This window comes from Geospiza fortis, unplaced genomic scaffold (genome assembly GCF_000277835.1).
Source record: "Geospiza fortis unplaced genomic scaffold, GeoFor_1.0 scaffold275, whole genome shotgun sequence".
NCBI lineage: Eukaryota > Metazoa > Chordata > Aves > Passeriformes > Thraupidae > Geospiza > Geospiza fortis.
This window is the reverse complement of record NW_005054341.1, coordinates 3641830-3668019: the sequence shown is the minus strand read 5'-3', so window position 1 is coordinate 3668019 and position 26190 is coordinate 3641830. Positions and strand designations below refer to the sequence as shown.

At 43.2% G+C, this 26190-nt stretch overlaps 1 long non-coding RNA gene across 1 annotated transcript in view; it reads left to right on the top strand.

Annotated features, from left to right (window-relative positions):
• LOC115948026 overlaps positions 1 to 25699 on the top strand; it is a 103064-nt gene extending 77365 nt beyond the window's left edge. The window contains exon 3 of the long non-coding RNA XR_004081882.1: positions 25646 to 25699. This is a non-coding gene — a long non-coding RNA (uncharacterized LOC115948026). The remainder of the gene's footprint in view (positions 1 to 25645) is intronic.
• The last annotated feature ends 491 nt before the right edge of the window (positions 25700 to 26190 follow it).

Below are 26190 nucleotides of genomic sequence, written 5' to 3'. Positions count from 1 at the left end.
TTAGGCTGCATTCCTGTTATTACAAGTAAGGGAATCAATACTAATTCACTTAGCTTTATTTTATAAGTGGCTAAAGAGATGTAACATCAGCCTCCAAAGAGAGAGAACACTTCCTGCGTGTGTCGGAATACTAATAAGAATTGGCTCAAGGTAACCACCCAGCAAGAGCTGTTTGCTAAAGCCAATTAGTTATTAATCAGGAGCTTGCTCATTTTTAAATATCTGACAATTTTAAAATAAAGAAAAAATACAGCCTGGAGAGCGATAGCAAACCCAGACTGCTGAAGTCAGGTGAGAAAATAAAAGTATGCAGCATAGATTTTGTAATCTGAAACAGATAGTGAAACAAATTTCATTAAAAACAGAATCTTTCAAAACTCTGAAGAAGTTTAAATCCACCTCTGCAAATTACTCTTCTCTATTCAACACCTGAACTTGGCTGAGGGCTTGGATATGCTGCTAGGGAATAGGCATGTTACAGGTTACACATTTCAGATCAAAGGGCCAGGGCTGGATGGAAAAATACTCTGCAAAAATATGCACTTCACTTTCTTGGCTTCTTCCCTGGAGGTCTCCAAGGGCTGAACACTTAATGCTGAATAACCTTTCCTGGAAACTCTTTGTAGTGGATATAAGCCACTGAGAGAGAACCTGAACCACAGGAGAAAGGAACATCCCTCAGCCCCAGCCTTTGAGTTAGAACAGCCTTATTTCTAAATCCATCCCAAATGCACCCCAGTTTAACTGTAGAGCAAAGTCCTTTAGTGAGAATACCCTCTACCAGCAAACTGCTGCTGCAGTCACTGAGCCCTGTGCTGGTCCCAAATCCACACCAGACCAAGGCAATGCAGGATTTCCAGGCTATTGTGCCTGGCATTCAGTAACACCTGGGTTGCAGTAATGGCCATTATCCCTTCCAGCTGCTCTGCCCTATTCTCCCTTCAAACCTATCACTTCCAGTTTTGTTCAGGACCTGCAGAGCTTTCACTTGGCTTAAACAATCAAGTTTCCCAGGATAAGAAATCAATAACCATTTAATATTTAAGCAGCTTACATGCCACAGCTGAACTCTGGATGTGGCAGCAGTGTTCCAAGCACAGGGAATTTCTGCAAACCCCAATGCCTGGAGCAGTGAGGTATTAACATGGCTCCTGATTATCTCCATGTGAGAGCCCAGCACTCACTTACAGAGCAAATACCGCTCATGATGCCTGCCAGGGCTGGCTGTTTCCCCACTGAGTGCATCCTGTTCCAGTCTGGGGGCAGCATTGACAGAGAGGCCTTAATGGAGAGACAGCTCCAGCCAGGCAAAGCCCCGGGGGAGAGGCTTCGATTCCCCCTGCCGGTAAAGCAGGTACTGGGATCAATCGTGCCCCCGCAGGTGATCCGTGGCTGCTCTGCTCTCCCAGAATATGTTTTATGTTTTGCTGGGGGTCAGCTCCTGAGAAAATCTTCCATGACTCTGCAGAAACAGAGCACTTAAAAGAGAGTTTCTGTGCCAAGTGGATAAATGCAGCCAGATGTTATGGACTGGCTGGGAGAACAGCACTTGGAAACCACAAAATAAAACAGAGACTGTACACAAGGAACCTTCACTCAGGTATTTCCTTTGGACTCAAGAGGTATCACTGCCAGGAAGGAGCTCAAAGGGCAGGTGAGGCAGGAAAAAGAGCTCAAGGGAACAACTCCACTGATCCCAACTTGAGGGCCTTCCCCTGCATCTACCCATCTGCATTGATACAAAGAGATGGGAACTGGAAAGTTTCCAAGTATGTTTTCACCTCCAGCTAGGAGGTGAGAAAGAACAGCTCAAATAAGTATAAATATATATATATAATATCTGTCTAGAATTTTATAATTTGTAGACCAATTTGTCAGAATAGACCTCTTTTCTCATTGAAGGAAGGTTTAGAAGCAAAATAATCCCTTCTCTTTTCTAAGCTGTGTGAATACTTTAACAGTGAACACATTAAGTTTTAAAGGAAATCAATGTTATTTATTCCAAGCCTTTAAGAAGAGGTAAGAGACCTGAAACAAGGATTTTCTGCAGATAAAGACTGTTGGGTCCTTGTAATCCTCAGCTTGCTTTTTTATCCTGAGAAAATGTACTCCTTTGTTGCAGATAGTTGGCTGCTCCTGAACATCCCTAATCCGTGAGGGGCTGATCAGCAGTGGCTGAGTTTCCAAGCAATGAAAGCCCTCATTAGGAACGGTTTTTGTCACCTCCCAGCGCAATGAAGAGACTGCTGCCACACAATGCACTCATCAATTGGCATTGTCCTTTCCCGGGTGATAATTCTGTTTATGTTCCTACATCTCTTCGTGGCAGGAAACAATTGAATTGAGAAGAGAGAAAACAGGCAGCTATGATTCCCTGAGGATTTGTGTGTGTCTTTCCAGTCTGGTTTTTTTCCTGTAATTTCTCACTCCTGAGGTACTTGGGGGTGAGCTACGCAGGGCATGTTCTCTGAGATGCACTCTGCCTATGAAAAACCCCTTAATTTTTATGAAGTCTGGGTTTTTAAGATTGCTTGATGACTTTCAGCATTGAGGAGCTCCAGAGCCTCTGTGAGCCACAGGGGACTGGGCATGCCCTACTAACTGTGCCACAGGATGTTAAAAGCCACCCCAGTGACTCCTGTGGGGCTCTGAGGACACACTGTGGTTGCCCAAGGCAGGGGAAATTGCAGTTTTATTTAGCATTTACAGAAGGCAGCTACCAGCAGCTGTTTACACGAGCAAACACCCAGTGACAAACAGTTCCTGGAAGTATCCAGCCTCTGCCACACATTTTTCAAGGAAGCCAAGCCTGACAGGTTGTCTTTAACCTGGTATCAGTCAATACAGCAGCAGCAGCTAATCACACCCATTACTGCAGAGCACTGGGAGCAGCACCTGGAGAGGTTTGCACAGGGACCCAGGAGCTGGGAACTGGCAGAATTCTGCTCACAGACACTGTGAATCCAACACCCCCAGAATGGGAATAACAAACCAGCAGCAGTGCCCCAGAAGGAAAGCCCCTGGAGTACCACACTCCAAATTCCACCTATCCCACAGGTAGAAAACAGAGATCCAGGCCTGTTTTCTGTCTCTGGCAGAGCGGCCTAAGTCCCAATAAAACAGATTAGCTGAGAAACAGCAATAAAACCTCCTTACCTTGCTCGTGTTGCCTGCTCTCACTGGGATTTCAAGGGGGTCACTGCAGTAACAGGGACCTGCAGCACCCAGTTACCAAGGGGTGCATTATGCTAAGGACAGCTGAGTCTCTGGGACGACACACTGGAACCCCACCTGGCAGGGGAGTTTTGGTCAGAGCTCTTAACTACAGGGACTTGCTAGTAGAGTTTTCCAGGAGAAAATATGCCACTATCACATTTACTCGTCAATTACTGCTAATAGAAACAAATAACTTGCTTACTTAAAGTAATTACAAACCTCGTGCTAAGAAACAAAAATTAAGTTAAGCAAGCACAACTCATTTCTTCACCATTTCCCCGCTGGCAAAATAATTACATTTTGCAATTTTTAGGAATTCTTAGTATAAATCATTGATTTTATTCTAATAACATGATTGAGTAGTCTACAGTTTTTTCAGGAATTGCAAACGCTTTCACAACTCCAGATTGTCACCACACAAAAAGAGCAAACGAACACATTGAAATGGTTTTATTTGAAACTGCCTTTGTATCCATACCAGCTCCAGGAGCATTTTGCAGATGTTTTCTCTTACACATGTATTTGCCAGCTTTGTCAGGAACCAAATGACAGAGAGGAATGCAAACCTGCCCCAGCATGGTGGACAATTTTCTTTTCCTCTGACCATGACAGCCTTTCCAGGGGAACATAAAAGAGATTTTTAACAGAGGGCTTCTTTTTTTGCAAGCTACTCTCTTCCTATTCCTATTACAGGAACCTGATGACCAGACCTGTGTCTTCTGAAATTCTATCCTTGTTTCCTTTCATTTGATTTCTTTCAGATTTCTTCCTAAACTTTTCTCTTTGATGCCCACCTGGAACTTAAAATGCTTTTTTTATGCTGTAATGATCCCCTTCAGAAGTTCCTGGCTCCTTAGGGAAGCACAAAGCTGTGCACACACAGCTTACAGAGACTCCTCTCATTTCAGCTGCCCATTCTCCAACAGGTTTGAGCTGATTCAGTGCTCAAAGAATGACCTTATCTTCATCTTCCTCCTCCTCCAATAAGTTAACTCCTGGGGCATTTAATGACCAACTCCAGCTATGTTCTTAAACTTTAAATCAGCCTGTGACCGCCTGGGCTGGATTTACTGCTGTTAGGATCTGCATTGTTGTGTTTAGCTTTTCCAAGATAAGTGTGTTGTTTTATGCTTTTGACATAACACAGACACGGAGATGTCTTTTTTCATCATCTCACAAGTATCCCAGCTAATCAGCATTTCTGTTTCATGGTTACAGTCTCCTGGCAACAAAACTTTATCTCAAACTGCCCCTTGTTGTTTTGGAGACCCTGTGCCCAGAGCATGGCACATCTTTTCTTTTTCCAAACACACTTAGTGCTTTTCCTGTTCTCCTTGTGATTACCCATTGCTGAAATAAAGGAATATGCTAACATTTACACACAGATTACTCCTGCTTCTCGTTGTTCCCTTGCACATGATCCACAACTCTGTCACTGAGAAAACCCTTACTTCACAGGAAAAAAAGGAAAAAGAAAGCCCCCAAACCACCAAAAAAGGCTTTGGAAGCTCAGCTGTACTTTTCCAAGAGAGCATTCACACATGCCAGCTGTTCCAGGTCTGTGGCAGAGGCTTACAGACTTCAAAAAAGAGATGGAGAGGCTCTTTTAGAATATGTTATCTATAAATTCAAACTTTCTATTGCTGACAGCTTCAGGGAGGACACCACCTCCCAGTAAGCCAGAGCAGCCTGGTCGTTTGGAGCCAGCACTCCAATCTTGTCAGTTCAGACAAAAGCAGAGATACCTGGGACCTGGCTCTCTCCCTGTCCAAGGCATTTAACACAATTTAACACAGACATTTGTGATTTGACTGGGGGGATGAGCCTTAGCCTCACCTGCATGTCACACCTCACACACATATTGATGCTTACTGATGTTTCTTGAGCCCTGTTCCTCCAGACTCTCATGCAAAAATAAATGTGGGGTGTTTTTGTATAATAGCTAGACAGATAAAGTGAAAGACTTGTATAGCACTAGCAAAGTGGCCTAGGTAGTCATGACAACCACGTCAGTGCTTATAAAACTTCCCTTCTTCTTAATCTTTTTTTGCAGTTTAGATAGCACACATGCGAGCTGTAAAAACCAGTATCTGATCTGCAGCAATAAAATGAAAAGTGAAATGTTCCCAGCAGCCACCCCAGCAAGGCTGAGACACTGACAGCTGTTGGGTGACATTGGCAGCAGTTTTGTCCAGCTCCCAGAGGGACTCCTCGGTGTGTCCAGGCCTCAGAGACACCAAGAGCCTTATCCCAGATTTGGGGGTGAGCAGGGAAGGGCAGGAGGGAGAGGGTTAACTCTGCTTTTAAGGGAAGAAGATCAGACACTAAACACACACAAGCACATTATAAATGTACTCAAATCCCCACATACTCACAGTTTCCTTCATCATCTGATCCCTGGAGGGCTCTGCTGCTCAGCCCCAACTCAAGGGACTGTGGGTTCCCACAAACCATCCTTCCTTGAGCAAGAATCTACACTCATCTTTTGCTTTCAATCTTCTATGCTCATGACTTTTTCACCTGATTTTTAATGTGGAAATTTAAAACACCTCCCAGCCTTATCATTCACAGGTGGAAACCAAAGCACACCAGAAATAAATACCCCTCTCCATCCCAGAGGGAAATAAATAGATTTGCTTCCAGGAAAAAGAGAGTGACTGCTCTCAATAAAACAAATCACCCCCTCTCTAATCAAGTGATAAACTCAAGAAAATTGCAATGCTTAATATACCTAAATCTGCCAAGAATCATGTGTACTTTTAAGTATAAAAAATGGTTGCCACCTGGACTCTAATAACTGAACTCACTTTCATGTACTATTATTGTTAAGAAGTATAATTTACTCAAAATAATTATGGCCAGCAGGCTCATTTCTTTCTTTTTCTCAGCTGTGAAGAATTCTCTGATATCTGCAAGAATTCCCCAACTGCACGTGATACTGAACTTACAAGGTCTCCATCAGCTGTGTCAGGGAAACAGCTCCATCTTCTGGGAGGCAGCGGCCGGGGAGGGAGCGCTTCCCGCGGCTCATTCGCCCCTTCCCGGGGTTTGTCAGCGGTGCTGTCAGTGCAGGATCGCCAGGCTCAGGAATCGGTCTCTCTGGGTCGCTTGGCAGTGGCAGAACTGTGAAAACAAAGCAGAGGGGCTGAGTAAACAGAGACTTAGCAGGCAATCCGTGGCAATAAAAGCGTCCCACAAAACCAGCGGGCACGGCAAAGACACTCCTGAGTATCCCAAATCCACACTGACACGGCTGTAGAACACGCATATCCTTAGGTTGATCCCTGCCACGAACAAGTTCCATAGCTCCCAACACAGAAATTAGTGACACCACATATACAGTGTGTGCCAAGATAGCACAGCAAATGCCTGACAGGATTCTTCTCCAGCAGGTAAAGATTGGATTAGCAACTCGTTCTACAAAATGGGAAAAACTGCTCTCAGAGTTTGGGATACTGCATTTAGCAGTGCACAAATGGCAGTTTGGGATGGAAGCTTTGCATTTCTTTCCAACTCAAAAGCCTCACGTTGTGAGTTCTCTCATCCCTGTTAATCACAAGTACTGTGATCCACAAGGGCTGGGACTGAGTTCCCTGAGAGCTGCTAAGGAAGCTCCTTAGGCAGGAATCAGTGATTTAAATTGTGCTGTTTCATCAGCTGTGATTCTGCTTTTAAAGTCTGACTGAAGCCAAACAACCAAATACCTGCATCACCTTCCTAGGAACATTAACGCCAATCGTTGAGAAGTTCCTGTTAATTATACACAAAATAATTATTTTAGTCTTAGACTTTCAGTCACTTTTATGCAGCTTTTGACAGCCATAACCACCTTCATCTTTAGGTTCCTGTCTACTTTGCTCATTAACTACAGAGAGAAGAACTTGAAATACCTCCAAGGGTCACTGACCTTATTACATGTCTCCACCTTTTTCCCCACATGGAAAATAATGAGCCTGAAACTAATACAAAGTTCCCTGGTTGATCCCAGGGAGCTGTGCATGGTGTTCCTGGACTGACCAGGAGGGAAGGGGACTCTCAGCAAGCAATGATTGAGGACAAATAATCAATCTTAGGAGATGTTCATGACAAAAACCTGTCTGTACCATCACCCTGTAACATTTAGAGGTGACAGTTCTCCAAAGACACCAATAAGAGAACATTTACCATTCCTTCTGGATTTTTTGTTTGTTGTTTTTTTTTTAGGTTAGTCGTTGATTTTGTTTGTGTGGTTGATTTTTTTGCTTGTTTGGGTATTTTTTTTGTTTGGGTATTTTTTTGGTGGGGGGACATGTTTTGGGGTATTTTTTGGTGTTGATTTTTTTCATAATACTGACTTAAAGCTTTGATGTGTAGTTTCAGTTTAAGTACATTGAAAATACATTGGCTGTATGTTTAATACATTGATTGATTGGTGAAAAATAAAGCACCCCACATCTCTTATAAAGCAAAGAACCCCGCTGAAGATGCTCCCTTGTTTTTCTCATTGTGGAATGTCTGAGATAGAGCAGAATGGCCCCAGATTGGTTTAATCACAGGGGATGTCTGATTTTTCTTTCTCTAGGTGAATTGAATGAATTGTGTTGATCTCCTAAATCACATGGAACATTCTCTCTCAGCTGGGCCCAGAAGACAAATATTGAGTCTCTCCTCAAGCAAGAGGACAAGAAAGCAGCTTCACAGCACAAAGGATTTCCAGTCTCCATAAAATGCTTTCACCCACTTTTTTTGTGCCTCTCCTTGTCTGCCCCTCCAGCACGTAGGCAATCATTGTCAGATATTTTAGATGTTTTCTCTCCCTTAATTCCTTCTTGAAACTTCACTCTCAACTTTTGCTGAATTTAGTACAATGTATCTAAAGCTTTTCCGGCAGCTCTTATACCTGCAGATTTCACAAGGATTCTGCCTTTCTCCAAGAGCTCTGCAATTCCTCTTTCACCACATCAAGTTCAGTGTCCAGGAAGTCTGACAGAGCCTCATCCATTGAACCAAAAGGTTTTGCCCAAGGAGCTCCCTGCAGCCCTGCCCGAGCCACTGGGAGCCTGTTCCTGCAGGAAACACGGAGCCACATCCCTCTGGGCTCCACAGGGAGTGCCTGGTGCTTGTCACAGCTGTGCTTCATCAGTGTCCCCCTGGACACCACCCTCCTCTGCCCTTTGGTACCAACCCCAGTCTGGGGCACACTTTAGGGTTTCTCTAAACTCCCTCCGCAAAGTTAGGGAGAGGTCAGAACTGGTATCCAAAAATAACTTTGTGCTGAGCTTTAATCAATGAACTTCAAAAGATTTGCTGATCCAGCCCATAAAATACAATTTTAGATCCTTGTCCATGGTGCAGCTTCAGTAACATGGATCACCAGGGAAACCCCCACTGCAGCTCCAGCATCAGGGTCACAAACAGCCAAGCCCACCAACAAGTGCTTCATTAGTGCTCCATAGCAACACTGAGCTGGTGTTGCTGCTCCTGCAAGTCACCCAGTTGCACGAGGAGGTGACAGTTGCTTTCTGTGTGTCATCCATGAGGGCAAAGAAGGCAAGGGAGCCAAAAGAAGAGAATCCTCATCACTACTGGAGCAGCTGCTTTCCTGCCCTGAGGCTCCATTGCAGCGTTTTCTGGGGCTTTTTTGCTACACAGCTCCTTGGACAAAGCACTCCTGGATTCTGCACTCATTTAACAGCCTGTGCAATGCTTGGAAGGGTGTAGAAAAACAGTGACCAGGAGCAGAACTTTAAACTGACAAATCTCCCTATTCCTAGGGAGGGAAGACAGAATTCTTTTCCTCTCTCCAAAGCAAGAACTTGGTCAGCTTTCTGTCCCGCCTGGTTCATGGGAATTGTCCTTGGCTGGGGGTGCCATGGTCAGGGACAGAGCCACCTCCAGCCATCACACCCCTCAGTGCCACAACAGGCTGTGCCAGGCCTGACTGCAAGCTTTCCTTTTCCAGGGATGTCCCAAGGAAATTCCCACCGGCCCTGTGCCTGCTGGACAGAGAATTGCTCAGGGGCCTCTCAGCAAGCTTTGCTCCCCGCTTTCCAGGCAGTGTAAATGACTTGGAGCACATCAAAGCCCTCAGCAGCCACGGCACTGATGCCACCAGGGAGGAAGTGCCCACACATTCAGCACCAACACATCAGGAGGAAATATTTGAGGAGAGCTGAGCCAAAACCCTGCTGAGGAGATCCATACATGTGTTTCTTCTCCCTCAGCTCCCACATCTCCTGTACTCAGCAGATGTTAAAGTTAGGTGATCAATTATGAAAATAAAAATTCAAATATTTACATTATAATTTTAAGTGCTGGGAGGGCCTCAGCACTTAACTGTAAAATAAAAATCCAAAAAAAGGCAGCCCAGTGCTGTTCCTGCTGTGTCAGACCCACCAAGTGCCAGGGCTTTGCCATAGGAAGCACAAGGTGTCCTGGAAACATCAGCAGAAACACCCCACTGACACAAACAAAGGCAGCACCCCACGGCTCTGAGGTGTAGCTGACATATGGTAGATGTTGCCTCATCTGTGTCATTTACTGCCTGGTTTTGCCTAGCTGTTCTTTTTTTTTTTTCAGCAGGACTTCAGAAGAGTGATAATTAATTTTAAAATAACCATGGACTCCTTTTCAACTTTTCCAGACTAAAACTGAAGTCTATCCACTGGAGTCAACTGTAATTAGGCACATTTTACCACCTTGTTTTCCCAACCTCTAAAAAGGGTTTTCCTCAGAGAATGAAAAGTTTAATCAACTGAAAACTCCCATGTAGGTTATAACTCCTTTTATTCTCCTCTCAGGAAGATTTGCCTGACTGAAATCTGAGGTGCACAAAATGCAAGGATTGGGAATAGAAGCCTGAAAGCTGCATCAGGAAATCCCAGAATATCCATCCTTGTACATATTCCAAACCATGACTGCCTTATTGACACCTTCACATCAGCACCCAGGGCAGAGTGGGGACTAACAGTAACCTCCTTTTCCCATTTTTCTCTACCCCATCTCCCCATATGAGTGTAGAATGAGGGCTTTAAACTTCAAAATACAGGATCTTTGTCCTCAGATACAGAAAAACCACTCAAAATTGAGAAGCTATCACTTCAAGTTATCAAGGCTATTTATAATCATTTGAGGTCATTAGCAGGTTGGCTGACTGACTCCTGTATCCAGCCTCCATTCAAATCATCTCATTTGGACAGAACTTCAACCAACTCTGTCCCAAACAATCTATGCTTTTCCACAGCGATTCAGAAATTCTGAAACAGCTGGAGATAACTAGAGAAACTTTCAGCCATTGGTCAGAAAAGCTCTTCTAGAGATGGAATAGCAGAGTCTTTCTTGCTGTGTCTTTGAGATAAACCCCTGAATAAGAATTCCAACAAGAATCCAAAGTGCAGGGCATTAGAAAGAGGCAGAGCAAAGGGTTCACAGCAAGGGACAGCTTTGGGGTTACTGAGGCTCCAGGAAGTTGAAATACCCACTGATTTTTGCAGCTAAGAAAGTAGCTATTGTGTTTCTGGGCAAAATGCTCTCAGTGGCTCTAAGTGATGCACTGGAAGAAAAAAAATTAATCATGCACAGTTGAATAAATTTCTTTAAAGGACAGGGATGGCCACGGTCTGACCCTCACACAGCTCAGCTCTGGCTCCTTTGTGTTCCTCTCTAATGGAATGAGAGCAGCAATGCTCGTGGCTCCTGAGAACAGTGGGGAGATAAAATCATTCCCTGCCTCCAAGCAGCTCCCAGGAGATCCTACCTGGCACAGATCTCCTCGTTATCCTCAGCATTTTCTTTCCTGCCTTTCCATTTTTGAAACTACAAAATGTTTAAGTAAAGCCTGGGGGAGTTTGCTGCTGAGCTCTGGGTGTTCATGTGCAAATATATTTAGGGCACTTGCCATTAAGTATTGCTGGAGACTGACCAAAAATAGACACAAAACCCCTCCTAAAAGGCAGTGGCCAAAGGGCCTGAGATCACTGGCACCACAATAATGACTGGAAAAGGCAAGGAAAAGGGAAGAACACTCCAGTATGGTCACATTCCCTTGCTTAATATTCCTACCTGCTTGCTAAGCCAAGCTGAAGAGAAGCAGGTCTGGTTTACAATTGGGCACTCTAAATAATATAACTCTAAATATGGGTGTTCCACTGCCATTTTTGGTTATGTGAGAAGTAAATAGCCAGTAAATGTTATTTTCATTACCTCCATTCTGGGTGTATGTACACAAACACAGAGGCACGTTCTGAGCCTTCTGGAAGGGACATCACTGCCATCCTATTTAACATTATAGAGCAGAACAGACTTTTTAAAGTTAACACAATTTGAGGGCCACTCACCTCCCTCTGTAACCTTTAGCTGTACATACATTTCTCCATGGAAGTACAAATAAAAATTTCTGTGTCAAACAGCTTAGTGTCAAAAGACCAATGAGTCATGTACTATAAACTATAGAGATTCCCAGGAGCCTTGTGCAACTGGAGAAGCAGCATGCAAACTATAAAGCAGAAAAAGTACCCAGAATGTGCTTTTCCTGCTCAACCAGTTGATTTTGATTATTAAACGGCCACAGTGCAGCTCTCACCTCCTTTTTGTGCTCCCCTCTTGTGAGTGCTCTGACTCTGCAGTCAGGCTGCCAGGCCTTGTGTTTTGAGACTCCTTGATTACCAGAAGTTTTGACAGATATAAGAACCACAGCAAACAGAGAAATAAATGAATATGGATCACAGTGGAAACAGAGAGTTAAGATTTATTTCTATTTTTCAAAAGCACTTTCTTTTTTTCCTTAAAAAAAAAAAAGTGCACATTTCAGTGTGTTAGATTTCCACACACCCCAGTTTGTCGTGTACCCAAGTGCTGAGGCCAGTTCCTTGTGTCACAAACACATCTTAACTTGGGCAATGTGGGGATTTTTGTATATTGACAAAAGTTATTGTATTATGTATTGATCAATAATACACAAACCCAGAAACTCAGCAACAACTGACGGGCTGGATTGGAAGGAAAAAGGAACGTGTCATGTGTACTTTTAATAAATAGCATCACCATATTCACATAATGTTGCTTAATGCCATGATTTAGGTTAAATCTTACAAAATAGGAAGAAAAAAGCTTCAGTGTGCTCATATGGTTGACCTAAAAACCAAGAAGTGCCAAGCATGAGCTCCATGATAACAAGACACCAGGAATGCAGGTGACTTATCCAAAATTCAAAGTCAAATGTTAATTTGTCTCTAAGTAAATCATGATTATATATTATTAAGCCAATTTGCAAACCAAGTTTAAAAGATGCATAATTAACAAGAGGTCTGTTGCACATTGGTGGGGATAAGGCATTTTTAGCTCTCCTGTGTATTACCTACACCATGTCAGACATGCACTCCTTACCACCACCTCTGCAGTTATCCTGCACCCTCCTGAACTGGGAACTTGGCTTCCATCCTGTCCCAGTGCCACTAAACACACACAACTGCTCTGGGTTAACCACAGACCCCGTATCTCTATTTGGAGGCCCACATCTAGCACCCTTTTACCTCTCCCTTTTCAGGAAAAGCTGCTTTGGGTGTCCCTCTGATGACTGCCCTGATGCAAAGTCCATTCACAGATGAAAAAACAGCAGCAGCCACCTGATCCTACATCCTCCTCCCAAAAAATACCCCCACCCCCATCACCATCATATTTTCTGAAAAATCCCTTGCCCAGGATGCTTCTCCTGGGAAGCTGAGAAGCCTCAGAGAAAAAAGGAAAGCAATATTATCTTATTTGCTTCTCCTGTGTTTGCTGCTTTGGAATGTGGTTTGGAGATTGTTTATGCAACAGGTTTGATTGGTTTCATGTGAATTGTTTTAACTTAATGACCAATCACAGTCCAGCTGTGTAAGACTCTGAGGAGAGAGTCACAAGTTTTTCATTATTATCTTGTCAAGCCTTCTGTCTGTATCCTTTCTGTATTCTTTAGGATAGTTTAGTATAGCATTCTTTAATATAATATAGTAACATAAAATAATAAATTAGCCATCTAAGAACATGGAGTCAGATTCATCATTCCTCCCCACGATGGGGGACCCTGAAAATACCACACACCCCTTTATAGGCAGGGCCTGTGTTTGAAAAAGAGAGAACCCTTAAAAATGAGATGTAGCAGCTCTTGCTCTGCAAACTCTCAGGGTAAATGCAGATTAATTTAACTGACTTCAGTGAAATCCTTGCAAAACATTACAGACACAAGTGAAAGCCTGAGGGATGGATGGGACAGGGATATGCTGCAATGCTGGATGGGAAAAAGTAATCCAGCAATATGGGTGGTTTTGTGGGTGTTTTTAAAACCCTGATATGGAAAAGTACTTCAAAGGATGAACTCTCTGAAAGCTTTAAGTATGTGATTATACCTCATGAAAACCATGCAACTAAAGACATACCTTATTATAGGTGTGCTTTAAAGCACAAGAGTAAAATTTTTCCCTAGAATTGGCTTTAATCCCTCTTACTTTTTTTCCCTATTATCATTGTTATTTATCCCCTCAAGGGCTTGCCTTACACGTTCTTTACACCAGCACACAGAACATTTATTTTTCCACAAGTTTTTATGTCTAAAATGTTTTGACTATGAGGAGAGCCAGAAATACCCTGAAACCTCCCATACATGCTCCCAGAAGTGATTTTTAATCCCCTCCTTGCACCCCAATGTCAGCCAAATACACGTGGGGGCTGGGGGTGCTCAGTCAGTCTCTCCAGGAGGGTGTGAAGAGCTGAAGATGATGGAGAAGAAAGCTTTGAATATTGTGTAAAAACCACAGGACTGCACTTGCCAAGCTGAATTTGCCACAGGTTTATCCCTTGCTCTGAAGGCTTTTGAAAACTGGAATGATTTGTTATGTACACAAGTTATTGATACAACCCCCAGTTATAGATGTATCCCTTGCATTTTTTACTGGGAATTACAATTCCCCACAGACACAGGTTTGATTCCAACAACAGCTTTTTGTCATCTCAGCCCAGTTATGCAATCTCCTCTCTGTGCAAGCACAGCTCCATGTGGGATTTTTCTCCATTTCTGTACAGCCTTGAAAGCAAAGTTTGTGACTAATAATTAAAAGCACAGCTCCCAAGGCTAATGTCTGCCCTCTTTCACAAACTAAACATTGCAGCCACTCTCCTTTTTCATTTCTGTGAGCTCCATTAACAAGTTTCCCCATGCTCCACCTTCTTGGGGATAAACAAGAGGTGAGAACACAGGGAAAGCACATTTACAAAATTTAAAAAAATATATACGCTTGCCAGGAAGTTTTCACTAATTCTGCTGTTTTATGTCCAAAAGATAGAATATCTCCAAGAATCAAAGCAATGAATTCTTCCCATTTAAATCCAGTAAACTGTCAGAGATCCAAGGAGTCAAGTCAGAACAGACCAGCTGAGCTATTGAGCAAGACACCAAACCACTGAGCCACGTGGAACTGAACAAAACAAGGAATGTTCTCCTTCCATGTAAAAACCCAAAGGCCCTCTGTGCTCCCATGCAGAGCTCTGGAAAGGGCAGCTCTGCCCTGGAGAAGGATGCTGCAGGCCTGCTGGGAGGATCACATCAGCACAGTTCTAACTTGCTGCTGGCTGAAAGAGTGACACCCAGCGTGACTTTGCATCTTCTGGACCATTTTCCTGTCTCCTAAAAGGAATACACCAGGAGTACCAACTGAACAAGTCCAGATTGTTCCCTGCAGCTGCCCTTCTGGAGCTGCTGAGGCTCTGCTGGCTCCTGTGGCCCCAGGCTGGCACAGACCAGAGCCACCCTCGTGTCTGGGAAAGCGTCACGGCTGCTCCTGCTCCAGAGATGGGATTGTGGTTTGTGCTACACCAGTCCCACACTTCACCTGCTGGGAACTCGTGCCCATGACACACCCACACGGTTTTCACAGTCTTCAGTTTATTCCTTACCATCTGCTAGTCAGATGTTCCAAGTGAATCAAATTTTACTGCTCCAATTCTCTTTGAAATACGCTCCCTTGCCCTTTTGTAGCTCCTCTGAGCAGCTTTAGAGCATTTCCTTTGCATGCAAACACCCAGCCTGTAATTCCCAGCCTTTGCTGTGACTTAAGCAAATGCCAGAGCCAAGTCAGAGCCTCTCTGAGGAGCAGGGGAAGCCCAGGCAGTGCTCTCAGGCCATCCATCAAGTGTCAGACTTCCAAACTGCTGATAAACAACTGGCATTTCCCCTCACTTGTTACTGAGCAAAGCAACACTCCAGTGTGCCGTCCTTTCTCCTTCAGATGTACTTCAGCAGCGCCAGATAAACCAAATTTCCCTTTGTAGGGAACTCTGAGCTGCTGCAGGGTCAGGGTTGTCACTGCAGGCACTGATTCAGCCTTGTCAGACACATCCCTTGCTGGTGGGCCCTACCCTGCCCTACCCTGGCTCCTTTGATGTTTTTGTTGCTCTGGTAAATCCCATTTTTGCCACAAGTACATCCCAAAGAGCAGAACTGCCTCTTGCCTCTAAGGACAACCTCTGAAGTACTTTGTGCTTCACTTTCCAGATGCAAAGCACCAGGTTTTGGGGCTGACTGCAAATAAGCAGCATGACATTGTTTTCCCAAAATAGGGCCCAGATCCTGCTTTCACATATCCTGCTGCCACCTCTGTGCCACGAGGAGGCTCCTGAATCAGACCATTGCAGAGAAAGGTGGGATTTAATAAAGCAGCCCTTGAAAGTCATCCACTGAGGATCTCAACATTCAACATTTTTGAAAGGGGCCCATTCATGCTGCACTTCAGATGCAGCATGAACTGAAAGCAACTGAAACACCAGCAACTGTCACAACTCCTTTGCCAAATCTGTAGGTTTCTCATGCAATTAATTTTCATATACTCATTCCCATGCCATCAGCAGAGTGAACCTCCAGCCCTTCCAGGAATATTTACATTTTGCATTTTTGCTTGTTACATTCGCTTCAGGTGACAAAACAGCACTTTGCAAAATGCCAGTTCCTGCTATCATCTAAACTCATCTGCAAACAAATGAGAGCCACAAACTCCCAGCAAGGGTTTGCCTGAATGACATCAGCCCTCAGTGTTCCCTTGTCAAACTCACCCACGAGCTGCTGCCTCAGCACAGGCAGGACAGTGCAGCCCCAGCTCCAGCCTTGGAAAGCTTGGGGAATAAAGCAGGAAACAAAACTCAACCAAGGCTGTCAGCCCCACAGGAAGCAGCCCCACAAACGGTTCTGAAGCAAGAATATCTTGCTGTTTCCTGGAGGGTCCTTGATGTATTTTCCCTAAAAGCTTCTTTTATCACCAGTTGCTGCTTCATTTCCTGCTTGCTGTCCTGACCAGCCTTTTATTATTGTAATTCAATAGTAAGAGACTAAAACCAAGCAGGTAAATCAAAGGCTTATGACATTCATTATAGTGATCTTTCCCTCATATCCTCATGTATAACAAAAACCTTTGCTAAGTTTGAAAAAAAAAATCCACTCTGCAGTTGTTTAATTTCCCTTTTTTTAATACTTGTGATATGTCTCAGAAAAAAACCCCACTTTTAAATACCAAAGTATCCTCAGGGTTTCAGGCAAATGGCTGGCTTATGTGGAACTTGGATTTTGGGCTTCAGATCAGCATGCTGGATGCAGGCAGGAATGGCAGAATGGTGCCAGAGCCAGAGCAGGATGCCAGCCTTGGATGAACTGCATAGAGCAGCTCAGAGATGCAGCCTGTACAATTTTCAGCTGCTTCTGTGATCAAAGAGTTCTTGCAGCACAGCTTTTAATCCCATCCAATTTACATAAAGGTGAGAGCTGGTACCTCAGAAAGCAGCTTGGTACATGCTGGCACCCAGCCTGGCCTGTGGTATTGCTGAGAGACCAGAGACTGTACATGAAAAAGGTTTAAGTTTTTCAGAAACTGTTTGACAGGAACACTGCTCACTGATATTTTTCAGGCTCTGAAAGGCTGGTATCAAGTGTCTGGTGTGGCACAGACTTATTCCTATACTGAGTGACCTTTGCCAAGGCTGTAAATCTGCTGTTTTTCAGAAATTAAGCAGACAGGTCTTCAATGCCAAACTAATTACAACCAACCTCCTTTATGACATCCAGCTATTGTGACATCTCTGTGCAATTTCAGTCGCCTGAAATTTCCCACCCATGTCTCTATTTGGACTGAAAATAGTTAAATTAAATTTTATATTTGGCAAATTAATTGTTAAACAGCACTTGGAAACATGTTGAGTTCTCAATTATAGCGCTATTAAAAAAGCTCATTGCACCAGCTTGTATGAACCTCTCTAAGAGCACTTCATGTGGTAGAGATGAATTTATGTAATTGAGATTAAGCACCTTTGGACAGTTGGATTTGTTGCTATGAAAATCTCAACTTGACTCAACCAGTGCTTATTAACTAATGGTAATAATATTAGCAATATTAACTCATGTTCCTAATGGAAGGGCTGCAATGTGGGTGGCAACATCCACTCTTGTAACTGCACAAATGCAAAGTCAATACCCATGGAAATAATTGTGTGGCTACAGAGAGAAGAGGGGTTGCTTAGAAATGGAAATGTGGCTGAACCACAGGACTCAGAGGCACTGTTCAATGGGGTTTCCAGATCTCTCTCCTGCAGTTGTCAGTATGGAAGTTGGTCCTTCTGCAAGGGTTTAACTATTCCTTCCTCCTTTGTGTTAATGTGACCAGCTGGAAAACAGCAATGGATTTCCTGAGCCATGGAGCTGATTCCCTGTAGATAGGGGTTGTGAAAGGCTTTGGGAGTGCACAACCACAGCTGCTTTTACTTTTATTTAATATCCAGATTATTATTATATTAAGATGCATCAACCTTCTCATTTACAAACTGCTGACCTATGAGCAGAAATTTACAGCACCACTCATTGGTTTGCATGGGCCAAGGTGGATCTTGAGAAGAAAAGGCCATGAGAAGTTCTGAGGATGTCTGGAAAAGCAAGGATGCCTCATGTGGAATTTTGGTCTGTCAGCAAGGCAGCTCTGGGTGTCAGGCACCAGCAGCTCTGCTGAAACATTTAATTGGTGGCTGCAATGCAGCCAATTACTCACTATTAATTTAAAGGCTGTTCAAGTGATATTAACTCCATGGCCTTGACTGATTTCCAGAGTATGTGCTGGATATGTGTGCAATGTGACAATGATCCAAAGCAAACCCAAGCTCCTAAATGCAGAGGGACCCAGGGGTGTCTGAGCATCCCTCCTGGTTTGTATCCAGCTCAGTGGCAAAAGGGATTCTTTGGGAATTTCAGGCTGTGCTGGCTCGAGCAGTTCTGTGTTTGGGCAGAAGGAAGGGAAAGTGGTCTGGAGATTAACAAGAATTTCAGGTGCAGTTCAGTCAATTTATTTAATCTTAAATTACTCAAACTCAAAGATCCATAAAATTCACTCCTAAAACTTAATCTAATATTTGCACTGCTGTATGGGGAATAATTACCAGAATACACCTATTTGAAGTTAATTGGTCATCTAGACCATATCCTGCTGCATGTTAATTACCCTGCCTATCCTGAATATGGTAAAAAAAAAATTAATTAGAAAGGATTTGTTTCTTCATGTTAATGCCACACATCCTGCTCTGCCAGGGAATGAGCAGTCATTACAGAATATCAAGGGTGCCATTTATGTGCTTGAGCATGATGCAGGTGGGATGCACAACAAATTGGCTGCGTTAATGAAGCTGAATGAGGCTTTAAGTCTTAACTTTGGCACAAAGATATTAATTTGTCATTGTGGCAAATGCTTTACATACACCCCTTGAAAACAGACTTGTCATGTGCCAGGAAATATCTCTGTCCATAAAAAAATGAATTAAAAAAAATACTTTCAAAAATAACTATTTTCCAATGTCAGTTGAGGATCTGGCTCCTATTTTTGGTATTTGTTGTTTAAGACTTAATAAATGCTCAAGGATCCAAAGGGGACTTTCCCATCCCGGGAAAGAAAACTTCTCACCCAGCAAGTCCCCTGGCATTTATCTCATTCCATGTTCATTGAGAACCTGCTCTAAAATCCTCCAAAATTAATAACCACTGATGATAATGGCAGATCTTAAATTAGACTGGGCTCTATGATTCAAACTTGTTACTTGTAACCAGCTCAGTAGTAACTCTGCAGTGCCAGAATCCACGAGGACCTTCTTTCTTGAAGGGAATTTTTAAATGCTTACATTTTTCATCAAGTTTGTTTGGGTTTTTTTTCCATACAAAATAAAGTTAATGACCTTTAGTATGAATAGATGAAGTTTTGGAAGGGAAAGGCTTTGCCTTTTGTTGTTGGTTTTTCTCTCCCCCTACTCTGCACAATGGAAACATTTCCCTTTGTCTTTTTTTGTCCCCTTTCCCTTTAAACAGAGCCACCCTTTCCATTTAAAAGAACGACATTTTCTGTGGCAGAAAACTCCACAAACTCCCTGTAGTGGAAACAAAGTCTCAGCAACTCAGAACAGCCTCCACAAGTCAAAAGTTATGTCTGTTTATACCAATGCAGAACTCAAGAGGAAATTTTATTTTCTCCTCTGTTATTAAATCAGATAATCCAAGAGGACTTTGCTCAAGACTTTTGCACTCCATTGGCTGCACAGGACATCTGGAAATTAAACTGGAAGTTATCTCCTGCAACATCTGAGCTGTGCAGAAGTCAGGACAGGAGGATATGGTTTGCTGTAATTTTACCTAAAGCTGATTTACAGATCAATCAGAACCTCAGCTGTGGGGTAATGTGCCAAATGCAAATTTCAGCTCCACCTATGAAATTCACCCACTTTGCTTCACTGAAATCTCTCGTCCAATGCTAATTTTATTTGGCCAATGTGCAGGTAGAATCAAAGTCTCAGCAAACATATCATAATCTATATATTGCTTAAGTGGTTGCAAATACCAGAAGTTTCTTCTGTGCGTAACTTTCCTCACTCCCAAATCTTTCTGACAAGAAATCAAATTTGAAGATTATTTGTTGGAAAAAAGGGGCTTTGTTAAACATGACAACTTGCAGTTTTCCCAATATATTCTACAGTAAAAGTTCCTGATGTCTTCTCAGCAGCACCTGAATTTGGAGATTGTACTCTGGGGACCTTGTCTGAGTTGCAATAGGATCTGTGGAATTTTGGATTTCAATCTGCTGGCTCTTTTTGTGGGATGGGATTCCATGAGGAGCTCAGGTAAAGCTGGAAGATAAGGAGCAAAGACAAAGCCAAAAACATCAAAGGCCTCCAAGCCTGTGAGACTAATCTCAAAGTATTACTGGATTAAATGCAGTTACAAAATCCAGGGCTATCACAAAGGTTTTAAAATAATTTTATCATTCCTAAATCAATTTTGAAAGGTGGTTTTTCATACATGATTCACATAGTCCAGGAGCTTGGGGGTTTTGCCCCTGTTCTGCTGTTCTCTTCCACTTCAGAGTAGAAAACAAGCATAAAATAATCAGAGAAAACAGTTTTCAAAATAAAACATTAACACCTATCCTCAAATTTATCTGATTCATCTATTTTTGTTGCTTTGAATTAATGTAAGAATGCTCTTTTCTGAGCAGCTCTCAACATGCTTTTATTACCAATATTTGTCAGCTGCTGATTTTCTTCATGCAAACCCAAGTTTATGAACGATGAGGGAAAACAGGACGGGGTAAAACTCAGCAGCACGAGGTACAAACTCAGGCAGTAGCAGCTTTCTGATGTAAACATGTGGAATAGAAAACTCGCTGAACAACCACCAAGGGGATCGGACACTGATTTGAAGCTGCCTTGCAGTGACAAAAAGGAAGAATTGAATCTATGAGAATGATTTTGAGCTTTCAGGCTGCTGTACAAAGGCCTAATGACCTCATTTGAAATGCTGAACAAAGGCTACCAGAGCTATAAAAAAGTCAGCAAGTAAAACAGGTCTGAAAATAACTGCCAGGGTAATTGGGGAACAGAAGGAAATTGGGAACTGAGAGACCTTGGCTTGATTAGCCAAAGTAAAAATGAATGGAATTGCCACTCCTATTGTGACTGAGGGAAGGCCCAAGGAGGGAAAGCAGCTCCATAAGCTGTAGTGTGAGAGCTACAGGACTTCCCAGGAGTGAATGCTCCTCACCACCACTACAGCAATCAGACTGGGGAATGGTCTCCTGAGGGGGCTGGATAGGCAGAAAGAAGGGAAAAGAAAAGGTAAAAATGAGGAATAAAACCAACCCACCAAACAGACTCCTCCCATTAACTGCTTCTAAAATTGGGATGCTGATGGCAGCAGCAGGAAATGGGATGTGCTCACCCAAGTCCCTCCAGCTCCCATCAGCAAGTGCAGATTGTCACAGCTCCCAGGCAGCGCAATGAAACCAAGTCCAGGGCAGAGCACCAGACACTCACTCAGCTCCACACTGCCACAATGCCTTCAATGTCATTCATCAGGGGCTGGCACTTTTCATTTTTCCCCATGACTGGGCCTATATTTGCAGAGCATTTAAACCTCCCCGGTTTCAATATTTCAGGATGACAGAGGCTGAGCTTGCAGTAGGAAACGACTGCATGGTTGATTAGTGCTCTGATAAATGATTCCCAAGTCAGCATCCTCCTACCTGCCACACACAACAGCTCTCCCAAAATCCATTCTGCACTTGGGCCACCACAGTTCCCAGGGATCCACTGAGAACAGGCTCGCTCTTGGCAGGGGGAACAGAACAGAAAAGAAAGAGGCTGAGATCAATGAATGAATGAATGGGGTTTGAATTGTCTGAGGCAGCAGATGTGCTTCTGAAGCTGTGGCTAATTTGGGAAGATGTGTCCACCTTAGTGGTTACTTCCTTCAACATCCCCTTGCTGGCCTTTTAAGGGTTTTGAGTGTTATTTCCCATAAAATACCATTCCCAGGTCACTTCAGGCACTGCCCTGCCAGGTCCAAGTGACTGATATCTGATTTGGCTGTCCTTTGCTTGGGCCCCAGGTGGAGCTTGGGGAACTAATGTATCTTTGGGCTTGCTTTCCAAAGCAGCAGAGTGGATTTTCCCCATGAACAACCCCTTTAATCAATTTCCCCTGTTATGGACAAGCTTGCAGGCACAGGACGATGCCCTATTAGAGCACACAGTGTGCAGCTTTAGGGCACACAAGGCTTTCCTCTGGCTGCTGATGCAACAACAAACTTCAGGCAAAAGGCAGGTCAGGCACAGCTCCATCAGCTGATGATGTCAACAGATTATACAAATGGTACTGGAAGAGTAAGAGAGCAGCCACAAACCCAGTAACAAATTTCTGCTGTAATTCCCTATCTGCTCGAGGGCTGGCTATGAGCACAGGAAACCAGAGTACTTTTTCTCCCTTCTTTTCTGCTGAAAGAGCCTCATCTCATGCCAGCTAATTGGAAGGATGAGACCCATTGGTCCTATAATTGCTATTATTAATTACCATAATAATTACTAATAATTATCCTGACTCCAGTGACCACGCTTCTCAGTCCTTTACAATGTAAATGGTTTACAATCCCACCAGATTATAGGACAACCAATACAACTAGCAGTGCTGGGAATTTTCCAGGAACAATTTCTATAGCTGCCTAATCCAGTCCTTGAGGGAGGCATCTAATTATTCATGACATTTATCAGGCCTTGGTAGTGCCCTGCCATCACTGCTCCCTCTCTGATGCATTGGATGTGCCAATGCCAACCCAGTCCATGGTCTAAGGTAAACCCATGGATCACACTCACCCCACAGGCTCATGCCCAGAGAGAACCCCACTCCATTGCACTGCCAAGTGCTCAGGGAGGTGCAGGAGACCCTGCTTGCTCACAGCTGACATTTCTTAAATCTCTTTCTGCAATATGACACCACGATTTACTCAGCAAACAATAAATGAAGCTTCATTTCTTTGTAGTTATTTCAGAGCACGTGATCCAAGTGCCACAGATTAAGATACAACACAGGACACCTCTCTGAAGAATTTATTTCCCCCATTATCAAGCCAGTAAGTTAAACAGAAAGAACAAAGTTAAAAAGCTTTTTCTGACCTGTTGTCAGATAAATCCCATTTATTTTCATTGTCCCACTTAGACAACAACTGCAATTAGCAAGAGCCTCTTGTCATATTTGGGAAGAGTGCATGGCTGGAAAGGAACAGAGTGTGAGGTGGCTCCTGGGATTGAGCCCTCACACCACAGAGGAGGTGCCAAAGCAGCCACTGGGACTCCCCTGGGGAATCCCTCATGCAGCTCATGCCAAGTCCTGTATAACAAATGCACATCACAGCACTGATGCCCAAAACTGAACTACAGAGGGATGCAAACACCATGGGAATTGGGAAAACCCCCCATGAGTCAGCTGAGAAGCCTTTAGATGTTTGACATCTTTATTAAAAAGTCACTGCAGCTTTGAGATTCATTATTTACACTGAGACTCCTTAATGTAGCAGCTATTATTTTCTGCTCCTGAATCTATAATTACATGTTGCCTAGTTAATGTTTATTAAAACAAGGATTTACTTCATTAATAGTCAGCTTTTTTGGCTGCAAAACCAGAGGAATGAACGAGAGAATGGGATGAAGGGGGGGACACACCAGGCCAGCAATTCTGCTGTCAGGTCCCATCTCTCTTTGCCAGCTTTTACCCATGTGACCACCCTTTACCTGAGTCCAAGGTTAGACTCATTTTAGAGAAATAAAAATATGTAAAAAGGAAAAAAAATTATCATCATTTAGAGATCTTTTTTAGGAATTGAGGGAAAATTACTTGAGGGCTGGTTTATGAGATGTGTGCTGAGCACCTGAACACTGCTTCCTTCTCATGTTTTTGTGCACCTAACCCCAGCTATGATATTCCTAACTGCAACTGCTTGGTTGACCCAGGCAAGCTGGGTTTGGCTGCAGGCCTTGCTTGGATTAGCTCAGACTCAAGAAGGGTGGAAATGATGAAAGTTAAGGAAAGGATTGAACACAGCTGCTTTAAAAAACCAGCAAAATGGGAGGGAATGGCTTATGATGCAGGATGAAAGTATAAAGCCTTCAGGACAAGGTTACTCTTTTCTCTACAAAGACAGCATCAGGTGCTGGATCCATTATTTCATCCCTACAGAATTCATCCTGTGCAGGGAAGCTGTGGGACATGCTGACACTAAACAGGGCTCAGCTGAGCTGTGTAGGTGAGAGCTGGCACAGACAGGTCAGCACAGCCCACCTCTGCCGGGGAGGGCTGGAGGATACCTGCACCTCTGCAGAGAGCTTTGTTTCCATGGATACTTCTGCCTCTAACACCTCTGAACCTGCGTTCCAGTCAAGGTCCCTCTCGTGTTTGGCACAGGCTGGAACATTTTCATAAAAATAAATCAGTAGCAGGAGGCATTTCTAGAACTGTTTGCAATGCTCAGGCCTGACAAATGAAAGTTCAAAGCAACTATGGCAACAGCCCAAACTGCTTTATTTTGCAAAAAATACAAACGAGGAATAAATTGCTTGATGGAGCAAAGGGGAGATGGGGAAGGAGAAAGATGCTTTTAATTTGACTAAAATTTACCAGCTGGTTATAACCCTGGAATTTTAAAATAAGGAATCTGGCAAGGCAATACCTGAACAATGTGCTAACATGCAGAAAAATGCTGAAAATATTTAATTAAAAGGAAACCAAGGCTATAGACTCTAAGTGGAAGGAATAGATACAGCAATGTTTCCTGTCACATTGACTGATACAATTTTATATATTTGATAATGAACTGGATAAAAAAATCCAATTGAATATTGATGAAACAGAGATGATCTCAAACTGTAAAGCATGGAAAAAAATTATTAGAAAGTAGATTATTTTCCTCAGACAAAGATACACATTAACCAGAGCTGAGACTATAGACAGAATTATACAGAGAAAAAAGTTGCTTGGCAGACCTAGTGCTAAAACACTGACCCAAAATAGAGGTAAACTGAGGCAGGTTACATTTATACCTCACACAGATGCTGGAAATGCCAGAGGGACCAGAAACCCCCATCCCACGTGCGATCTTCTCTGAGCACTGCAGTTCTGATCACCTCTATGTATGCTGGAGATTCCCAAGCGATCGCAATCATTAGATCTGAACTTTAGGCAGTATTGATTATGAAGATCAAGGTGCAAAGGAAGGAAAGAACAGACACAGACTGCTTACAACAGAGGCAAATGAAATGAAGAGGGTTTTGTGGGGTCAGGAGGGGCACAGAACTCTCAGAAATGGCTGTTAAGACAGAAGAAATAACTTTCACTGGCAGTAATTAGACAATAAAATAGCTGCATGGAAATTTCAGCAAAGGAGGCAGAAAAGCCAACCCTCAAGAAAAGATTCCTCCATAAAGGAGGTGACTGGTCCTAGTCTTCTATTCCAGGGACATTTCAAGCCTCATATCAACCATTTAGAATTTTAATTTTACAGTCTGCCTAGTTCAAAGATGCCATTTAAGATTTTTTCTTTTTATTCTCATGCAACCGACCTTTTGAACATCAAACCTGCCAGAAGCAGCTACAAGAGAAATCAGCTCTTCAGCCACTGCAAAGAGAAGCATGAACCATCTACAAGTCATTTCTGCCTGCCACTGAAGCCATTCAAAAGGCATCCCAGCTCATTTGGTTTTAAAAAAGAGAAACAATCACCTTTAGTTCAAAAACATCGGGTTGTCTATCAAAACATGGAATATGCAGGACTGAATGATTCTTCCTAGGTGGTAAAATGTTAACTGCAGCAAGACCTTCAAATCCTCATCCCACTAGCAGGGTCCTCACTAACACGAGGCTTAAACACATGAAAATGCAGACAGGACGTGGCTGTGGGTCAGGTCTGATGTTCAGAGTTAAATGGCTCCTCTCTGAAACTGAAAAGAGGAAATTTGCAATTTTACCTTATAAACTCTAACACAAAGGACAATTTTTATGATGGCCACGACTCAAAAGAAGCCAAGCCTTTTTCTTTTTTAAATAATGCATAGAGGTAAGTAACAAACCCCAGGAAATCTGCTTTGGGCATAGATCAAATCCAGACTATCTATGCTGACAGAGAAAGTC